This window comes from Bactrocera dorsalis, chromosome 4, assembly GCF_023373825.1.
Source record: "Bactrocera dorsalis isolate Fly_Bdor chromosome 4, ASM2337382v1, whole genome shotgun sequence".
NCBI classification, from domain to species: Eukaryota; Metazoa; Arthropoda; class Insecta; order Diptera; family Tephritidae; genus Bactrocera; species Bactrocera dorsalis.
Genome location: NC_064306.1, coordinates 35,360,951 through 35,371,004, shown reverse-complemented (window position 1 = coordinate 35,371,004; position 10,054 = coordinate 35,360,951). Strand labels below are relative to the sequence as shown.

Below are 10,054 nucleotides of genomic sequence, written 5' to 3'. Positions count from 1 at the left end.
CGAGCACCACTGGTACCTCCTCGCCCTATCCAACCGCGAGCTAACGCATCACGTCACGGACACAGTCTGCTACCACCAACACCAGATATGGACAGCAGATTCCTGGAGGAGGGGTAAGGTCACCCATGCAACCACGGCCTGGCGCGAATTCCTCCAGTGGGAATACAAGGAAAGAGGCGGAGAAGGGGAATTTGAGTATCGGGAACTGCTGCTAGACGTACCTCAACAAGAAAACACGGATGACTGCGGCATCTATGTGCTGGAGACAATAGAACGGGTCATGCGACACATCGGACGAAACGAAGGGGCGCTCGGATGTATCTCCGAACCCTTCACGGCGAAGCTGGCAGCTGAAAAGCGAGCCCAAGTATTGGCCACCTTCAGACGACACCAAACCACACTCGCGCCCATCGTTGAAATACCAGCACCATCATCTGCGGAAGTAGAGCTGCCACCCGAAGGTATAAAAATCCCTATCGCCGAAGCAAACGGAACAGCATTGGAGGCTTTCCCGGAAATTGCGGATAGAATCCGCAGAGGCCTCAAGGACCTCTCAGACGGCATGGGGAAGCACCGGCTAAAATTTAATACAGCCAAGCTCAAAGTTTTCATGTACCGGTGGGGCGTCCACATCACAGCAAAAGCCACAACAACAACCACGGCAATGGAAGGACCCTAAGGGGAAAATTTTTTTTTTCAAACCTTTATAACTAAATTAAGTTATGGTATTAACATTTTTAAAGTGTACTATATAGAAAAAAAAAAAGAGATGAATTTATATGGAAAAAAAAAACAGAGAAACAACTTTTGGAAAAAAAAATGAAATATTGAACAAACATAAAAAAAGAGAAGATATAAGATATACATATAACTTTTACTTTTAGGCGTAAGTCTTAGATTTTTAAGTTAAAGTTAAGTATTGTTAAGTTAACAATATTTTTTTTAAATTTTTTTTCTACTTCAAGAAACCATTGTAAATTAACAATAGAATTTATAGAATTTTGCATGGAATGCAAAACCCTCCGAAGTGGGGGGGGAGTGTGAGAACTAAATATCTTGTAGAATTTAGTCCACACAAAGGCCCACCCTATTGTTCACAAGTATGCATACGCAGCGGTAAAATCACGCCACCGCCAGCAACACACGCCATCCCAGCAACACACGCCATCCCAACGCAACAACAGCAAGTATGCATACGCAGCGGTAAAATCACGCCACCGCCAGCAACACACGCCATCCCAGCAACACACGCCATCCCCACGCAACATGTTGCGAATGTGCTAGCACGCAACACAGGCTTGGTGGGTAGTTAGATGGCGGACGATCAGTCAGTCAGCACGGGACTGTGACAGCGTACACACGTGTTGGGCATCAGACTATGCAGTGAGTTTATCCTCTGGCTAGTCTTGGTACCCTAACTTGTGAACGCCGTATGTTAAGGGTGAGCTCGGTAGTGAGTTTATCCTCTGACCGACTCAACCGTTAACATCGCGGTCGCTAAGGCAGTCTTCCGGGGTCTTTAAAAGTGACCGTCGCAGTAAAGCCGAACGTCGGCAGAAGCAGCGCGTGGTAAAAGTGGTGATAGCAAGGTCCAGTAAAGCCGAGCGTCGGCAGAGGCAGCGGCGCGTGGTCAACGTAGTGATAGCAAGGTCCAGTACAGCCGAGCGTCGGCAGAGGCAGCAGCGCGTGGTCAACGTAGCGACAGCAAGGCGTAGTGAAGCCTACGCGCGCGTCGGCAGAAGTAGCCGAGCGCAGAAAGCGTAGCACGCGAGAGTGAACGCGTATAGCAGGGCAGCGACAGGGAGGCCCACACGAGCGCCGGCAGAAGCAGCAGCGCGTGGTCGAAGTGGTGGCAGCAAGTCGTCTAGCACCCAGGAGCGCAGCAGAGCGGGGAAACGGTATTGCCCTAGCGGAGCACACCGAACCGTTACCCCAACAGCGCCGTCCTCAGGAGACGTCCTGTGTCGTGGGCTAATATATTATATTAGATATTTAGTTGAGTTGAATAAATAAAGAAACGGTTCGCAGAGGAGCCCCAACATTTACAAATTTATTGTAACGAACCCTGGACACGGCGAGTATACCTCAGCAATTATCCTTGTAAGAAGCAGGGGCAACAAAAGCTTCGTTAAAACCTTCTATTAGTCGCCGCATTTTTTTATAGAATTTTCCAGCATTATCACTAAAGGCCAGCTAGTCAAGCTCTTCGTACTCGCGCTTTTCGATTTTTTTGTGTGACTCTCTCTCTCTCTCATTTTTTGTGTGCAAATGCGTCTCGCTTCCTTCTTCAACTCTTGGTATCTATCCCATCCCGCACGTGTTGTGGTCGATTGTAACGTTGCGAGGTAAGCAGTCTGTTTTCTCAGCTGTTCTTGTGCCTTTTCCGAAAACCAATGGTTTCGGTTGCAGCTTGAAATGCCGTCCCACAGTTTTTAGACCAAGCTGCTAAAGAGTGCTCTCAGAAAGCAGGAGTGCATATCGAGTAGAAAATTGTTCAGCTGTCTGTTGTGATTTGCAGCTTCTCGACGTCATGTTTGTGGACGTTTGTGTCAACCCGTTGGGGTTCTTTCATCATGGAGGCTGAATTTACCGACCGTTGTGCCAATGATACCATCCACCTTGGCATTAAAGTCGCTAAGCAAAAATATGCATTAAGGTAAGAAATTATTGAAATCGAGCCATACATTCACAAGCCTCCGTGGCGAATACTTGGATACCAGTTCCTGAAGATGATTTTATCCTCTAAAAATGAAAGAAAATATTTTTCCAATGATTATGTATCCAAACCCACACTGGCAAAAATCAGGTCAAACCCAACCCCAACATACATTTACCCAACCCACATACATACATATAACCAATTTGCTGCTATAGACCAATATTTGAATTCTTACTTAATATTCGGAGTTCCAACTTCCAGTTGAAATTCGCTAGATATGTGACAACGGTCCACGAAATATCGCAGCCCTGTATATAAGTTGCATATAATGATTTTCGTTATTCTAGCGGATTTTATGCCGGATATGTCTAGACCTATCCAATACATAAATATACCTACATATAGTATTGATATCCGGCTTTTATCTGTTTTTGATCCTCTTTTGGACGAAATATATGTTATTTCACTGAAGTTACGTGGATATGCTTCTACCATTAATAAGTAGAGATGAAATATGGAAAATTTATGATATCAGCCCTTATCTTACTCCCATTCCAATAACTTTTGTTTTCTTAAATCAGAGATTTTCACTTTATATTTATACTTTAAGGTAAAATCAGTTCAAGAACCTCATTTTCTGCTTTAAAGAAGGTCACTTGCAAAACTAAATATGTATGCGTATGCAAAAGTTTTTAACTGGAACTTTTATTGCCACTTGTCTCAAGGCGAAAAACAAGAATCTCGCATTCGCGTTCTTATGTTTGCTCACCCAAGGCATGTTCTCGTAAACTACTTACATATAACAGTACATACAAATATGTATGTAAACAGTTATATGTATATTTGAAACTACTCTTTGCTTACAGCCCACCAAACATTTTTAGCAGCGTGTACTTCTTTCCGACGTTAAGTGTTGCCATATAGCGTTTCCTAGACCTTGAAATTCAGTAAGCCAAATGAGGGCGTGAATGCTCTCAAGAATACATACAAGTATGTGCGTACTCTGCGTAGTACTGAGTACACATTTGAGCTTATATATGCCTGTATGATTGCAAACGTGGTCACATACATAAGTGCACGTATGATGAGCATGAACTGGGGGGGCTGCGTTCTGTAGTGAGTATATTTTTGTTGGATTGTCTACAAAAATAAAAACGCTCTGCACTTATCGTGGTTTACTTGTTTCTCTGTTTGGCTGCATACACGTGACCTTCGCATTCGTGTGTACCAAAAAAGCAAAAACAATAGCAAAGTTACACTTTTAAGACGCTGAAACAACTTAAGCCATTGTAAACTACTAAAGAGTGCAAAATTGCAATTTGATAGAGCACAAGCCGGGAGGCAAATTTGTGTAAAATAAAAATACTTGGACGCTGTTTGTAAAGGAACAGAAAATATTTGCAGAAAATTTTTAGATAAAAACGAACGTTTTTCCTCACAAAGCCCACTTATGATATTTCCTTTAGAAAACAATATAAATTAGCAACAGTATTATTGCCAACTAAATTTTTTTTAGGCGATTTGAGATATAAAGGTTGGTCCATTTAGAGATTCCCCACGGTTTTTAAATAAAAAACACAGAAACTTCAAATTTAATTAGGAATGTTTATATCATTCGAAAGAACATTCTTTGGAATTAATTTTTGAAGATTATCTCTTTCAAATGTTGGTCGCGGTTACGTCTCAGATGGTCCATCCTTCGAATCCAGTTTTCGATGACTCATTCGAGCATTTCGACTGGTAACTGACGAAAGATATGCGTACCGTTGAAGTAAAATGCGCCAAGTTGTTCCATGCGTCAGTCTGAGTTGCTGCGAACGGCGCCGAATCGACTCTCCACGGTCTTTGTATACACTCTCAGCAACGTTCAACAAGCGAGTAAGACGAGCAAACATCGAGTTAACTAACGTCGAAATTCGCGCTATTTTAAAGTTTCCTTCGTTAAAGGCAAATCCGCTAGAGAAACGTTCCGTGAGATTAATGGTGTTTTGGGGGATGGTACTCTATCACTTCGAACTGTGGAGGAATGGTTTCGACGATTCAGAGCGGGTGAAAACGACACCATGGATAAGCCAGCTGGCGGAAAACCTTTGACGACGAATACCGATGAAATCATAGAAAACATCGAGTTAGAAGGCCATGTGGCATCTCTTGACATCGCCCAGAAATGGGAGTTAGTCACCAAACCATTTTAAACCAACTGCAAAAGGCTAAGTACACAAAAAACTTGATGTTTGGGTGCCGCATGATTTGACGCAAAAAAACCTCCTGGACCGAAATGGAACGAACTCGACCATTTCTGAAGCGGATTGTGACTGGTGATGAAAAATGGGTTCCTTACGACAACGTCAAGCGAAAACGGTCGTGGTCGAAGGCCGGTGAATCGTCCCTAACAGTGCTGTATGTTTGATGGGATTGGAAGTGGTTGACCCACTATAAGCTGCTCCCATATGGCCTACAATTTACTGCGAATAACTGGACCGCTTGAAGCAGGCGATCGACCAGAAGCGTCCATTATTGGCCTACAGGAAGGGTGTAGTGTTCCATCAGGACAAAACCAGACCACACACTTTGTTGATGACTCGTCAGAAGCTACAGGAGCTCGGATGGGAGGTTTTATCGCCCGGACATAGCGTCAAGTGATTACCACCTGTTTCTGTCCATGACGAACGCCCTTGTTGGTGTAAAGTTGAACTCAAAAGAGGCTTGTGAAAAGTGGCTGTCCGAGTTCTTCGCAAATAAGGAGGAGGGCTTATACAGGCGGGTATTATGAAGTTGCTACCTAGATGGAAACAGATTATCGAACGAAACGGCGAATATTAGTTAGAACTAAATCCGATAACTGTAACACTTTTTATAAAGCATTGAATAAAGAGCGAAAAGACGGAAGGGAGATATTTGACAACATTATATAGTATATAGTATTTTCTTCACTGCATATACATATATGCGTATGATCGACGAATCTCCTTATTTACACACATTTATTCAGTTGCAAGTGAAAGGTAGAAAAATCTCAAAAAAAATTACAAATGTTCGTTCCCTAAGAACTCCCAAAAATATTGTATGAAGAATACACTCTTGCATCCCATTCAAAAATATATGACCGCGTTATTATATCAATGGTTATTAAATATATGAGTCTCAATCTCCGGTTAGTAAACGGGTGTTTTTTTGAGGTTAGGATTTTCATGCATTAGTATTTGACAGATCACGTGGGATTTCAGACATGGTGTCAAAGAGAAAGATGCTCAGTATGCTTTGACATTTCATCATGAATAGACTTACTAACGAGCAACGCTTGCAAATCATTGAATTTTATTACCAAAATCAGTGTTCGGTTCGAAATGTGTTTCGCGCGCGTGTTTTGTTCAGCGATGAGGCTCATTTCTGGTTGAATGGCTACGTAAATAAGCAAAATTGCCGCATTTGGGGTGAAGAGCAACCAGAAGCCGTTCAAGAACTGCCCATGCATCCCGAAAAATGCACTGTTTGGTGTGGTTTGTACGCTGGTGGAATCATTGGACCGTATTTTTTCAAAGATGCTGTTGGACGCAACGTTACGGTGAATGGCGATCGCTATCGTTCGATGCTAACAAACTTTTTGTTGCCAAAAATGGAAGAACTGAACTTGGTTGACATGTGGTTTCAACAAGATGGCGCTACATGCCACACAGCTCGCGATTCTATGGCCATTTTGAGGGAAAACTTCGGACAACAATTCATCTCAAGAAATGGACCCGTAAGTTGGCCACCAAGATCATGCGATTTAACGCCTTTAGACTATTTTTTGTGGGGCTACGTCAAGTCTAAAGTCTACAGAAATAAGCCAGCAACTATTCCAGCTTTGGAAGACAACATTTCCGAAGAAATTCGGGCTATTCTGGCCGAAATGCTCGAAAAAGTTGCCCAAAATTGGACTTTCCGAATGGACCACCTAAGACGCAGCCGCGGTCAACATTTAAATGAAATTATCTTCAAAAAGTAAATGTCATGAACCAATCTAACGTTTCAAATAAAGAACCGATGAGATTTTGCAAATTTTATGCGTTTTTTTTTTTAAAAAGTTATCAAGCTCTTAAAAAATCACCCTTTATTAGATAAAGTCCGATCATATATTTTTGAAAATTTTGTATAAAAAATGGAATAATGCCACGCAAGCCACCAATGAAGTTTACGGAGACGATGATGTATCAGTTCGTGTAGCACAACAATGGTTCGCTCGCTTCCATTCTGGAAATTTTGAAATTTTAATTTACACTGATGGAATAATGTCTCTAGTGCAAAAATTTCAAAACGTGGTCAACCAAAATGGTACATATTTGTTTATTTTTTATTATTATAAAAATAAGTGAAGTTTGATTAGAAACACGAAAAGACTTTTTCGACTACCCAATATGTTATCTGTAAATGGTATTATGAAGACCTAAAATTCGAAATAGGCTTGTTTAGAAGCACCACCAATTCTTTGTAATTCAGTGAACAATAATATCTTCCAATGAGAGTTATAAAGACCACGCCAAATATGGACCTTTGACACCAGGTTTATGTGAAATTTTCCTTCGAATGTTGTATAGATCAATAAATTATTGTTTTGTGGAACCTCACCACTTACAGCTCAGTATAAAAATACTAATAATTATAGCTAATAAATTCAAGAGCTTTGAAAGCTTAACAAATTTACGAAACTTTAAGTTGTATTTATTACAATTATTTCACTTAATGCCATTGAAGCTACTTGTATACTCTAAAATGTCTTACTTTAACATTATATGCTGCCTGCTCTTTCTGCCAACAACAATATCTAAGTTCCAAAGGTTTCATTTACATTGTGGTCGACACCTGAAGTGAGTTTACAATGTGGAACTGACTATAGACCGCATAAAAGATTTTGGCTTACAATAACAAATATAATGAAAAATGAATTTGTGGCGAAAACAAAAATAAATTGACATATATTAGGGTCTACTTAAAATGTTGAAGGTAAGCTTTGACGGCGATTGAATATGGTAATATTCGGATACTTAAAAAAAATGCCTTTTTATTGTTGAACCCTTTGTGAGCTTTTTAAACAAAACAACATAAAAAACAATTAGTACCATGTGTGAGCTCTTATTGGAATTTACAGAAAAGTTCTCCTCATTTTAGTTTTGTATTCCTTCCCTATTATTGACAAGAAAATTCATATCTTAGTATCTACTATTTAAGAAAAATCTTTTGTCTCATATTTGCTTTTGTCAATCTTTGAAAAAAAGCTTGCCAATCATTTCAAAATTTCAATTTTTGAAAGTAGATAATTTGAGCAGTCTAATATAAGACAGATATGGGACTAAAAAGCTTTACAAAAGCTGATTGGCGAAAATATTAAAAGAAAATTATAATTCAAATGAATTGATACAAATTAAAAAAGTTTAAAAATATTTTATTCGAAAAAAGTTTTGGAAATAGTTACAACCTACTTCTAAATATAATCTAAAAAATGTATAAGAAGATACAAAATACATATCAAACTGGAAAGACCTAAGTAAGCATACATTGAAAGCTTTAATTTTCAGGAGTTGCCACCTGTTTGAAATTTTGAATTCAAATTATTTTATTTAATTTTAAGGAATACAAAGCAAAGAGGCTTATACTTAGTCTTTCTGTTTTGAGAAGGGTTGCCACCTATTTACATTTTTTTATTACCATAAAATTTACAAATTTATTACGATATTGTTAGACACAAATTTTTGAGAAAATTTGAAACCTGTTTGAAAAAATATACATACTATATGCATGTATCTTCAAGAATTTTATAATATTTAATTTTTTTTTAGTACCGCCCTAATATATTATAATATTAGACAAAATACATATTTAGGGGAAAGTTGTCACCTGTTTAAAAAATTATGTATGTATCTTCAAAAATTTTATAATACATAATTTTTTTTAGTACCGCCCTAATATATACAAACGATTATGATGTTAGACAAAAATGTTTGCGGAAAATCGCCACCTGATTGAAAAAATATATATATCTTCAGAATTTTTTAATATTTAATTTTTAAGTACCACCCTAATACATTCTGGTATATACAAAAAAACTTACAAACGTGCATAAATACATACGTTAGTTTACATATATATTTACATTTACTATATTTCTACATTTATTTTATTTTCAGCAAAGAAACATAATAACAACAAAATTGCAAAGGTAAGTCACTATCGGCACGCTCTTCTTCTTATTATTGTCACATGCCAGCTGCTGCATGCCTCGCCATAGGAAGTAGCTATTGAAAGGCTTTCAATATTATGTTTAGCTTGCGACAAGTTGACTGTGTGCTGATATTGCAGCAACCTATGAATCGCATGCAGCATGCCAGGATGCGACTTATGCTCACCAGTCGCCTGCCAGTTTGTAACGGCATTGCTTTTTTATTAAAATTCTACACATTTCTCGGTGGATATTACATAATGGTGTGGCTCTACAGCTCAGTGCATGCAAAGTTCATTTCAAATGTTTATCCAATATCTTGTGTTGAGGTGCGCAGCAGCGGTAGATTTTATATTTGATGTGGTAATAATGCGATGAATATTAGAAATTTTCACATTTTTTTGCACAAAAATGAGAACGAATTTGTTTTTGGCTTTCTTCACCACTAGATACTCTTGACTAGCCATTCTGTGAAGGCTCACACCAATACATAGATAAATAGTGTATGCAACTGACAGGTGAATTTCCAGCACAGCCCAGACTCGTGCTGTGCGAATCTGCTTTTCGAAAGCGTGTTTTGGTAAAATATCAAAAAATATTTTTATTAAAATTATGTCAGTTTTGTCGGCATAGGCAGACATACAAACATTATAAGTACATATATGTGCTAGTATTATGTCATAAAATAGTGAAGTGTTTAAGCAAACTCGATTTGGAAACTCTTTCAAACTGTTGCTTCATTTTATTGTGAACTGCTTGCTTGGTTTCGTAAAGCAAACAGATACATATGTACATATGTATGTATAGGAAACTTGTCACTATGCTTTGAAAACATTTCATAATATAATAGGAAATGATATTATAGAATTATCTTGGTCAATAATTCAAGCAAAATTACTTGAAGATATCTCTTCAAATGAAAAAGATTCCCATAGAATAACTTGGTTTTGATCGGTCAATTTATATGGCAGATATGCTTTAGTAATCCGATATCGTCGGTTCTGGCAAGTAAGCTGCTTTTGCGGGAGAAAATAACGTTTACAAGTTTTCAAAGCGATATTTCCAAAAGTGAGCGACTAGCTCAGATATATATTAATTCTAAAAGATCTCCGACAGTTCCTTTGGGCGTAGCAAATGGCATGGTAATACCCAGTTCAGATCATAATAAGAGCGAAGTTGGAGATTCTCTCCTGAATGTA

The 10,054-nt window shown here is 38.6% G+C and overlaps 1 long non-coding RNA gene across 1 annotated transcript; it reads left to right on the top strand.

Moving 5' to 3' along the window:
- Positions 1-1,131: 1,131 nt before the first annotated feature.
- LOC125778466 (uncharacterized) lies at positions 1,132-2,032 on the top strand. The gene is made up of 2 exons (XR_007422731.1): positions 1,132-1,589; positions 1,650-2,032. It is a non-coding gene; the product is annotated as an uncharacterized LOC125778466 (long non-coding RNA).
- Positions 2,033-10,054: the final 8,022 nt, after the last annotated feature.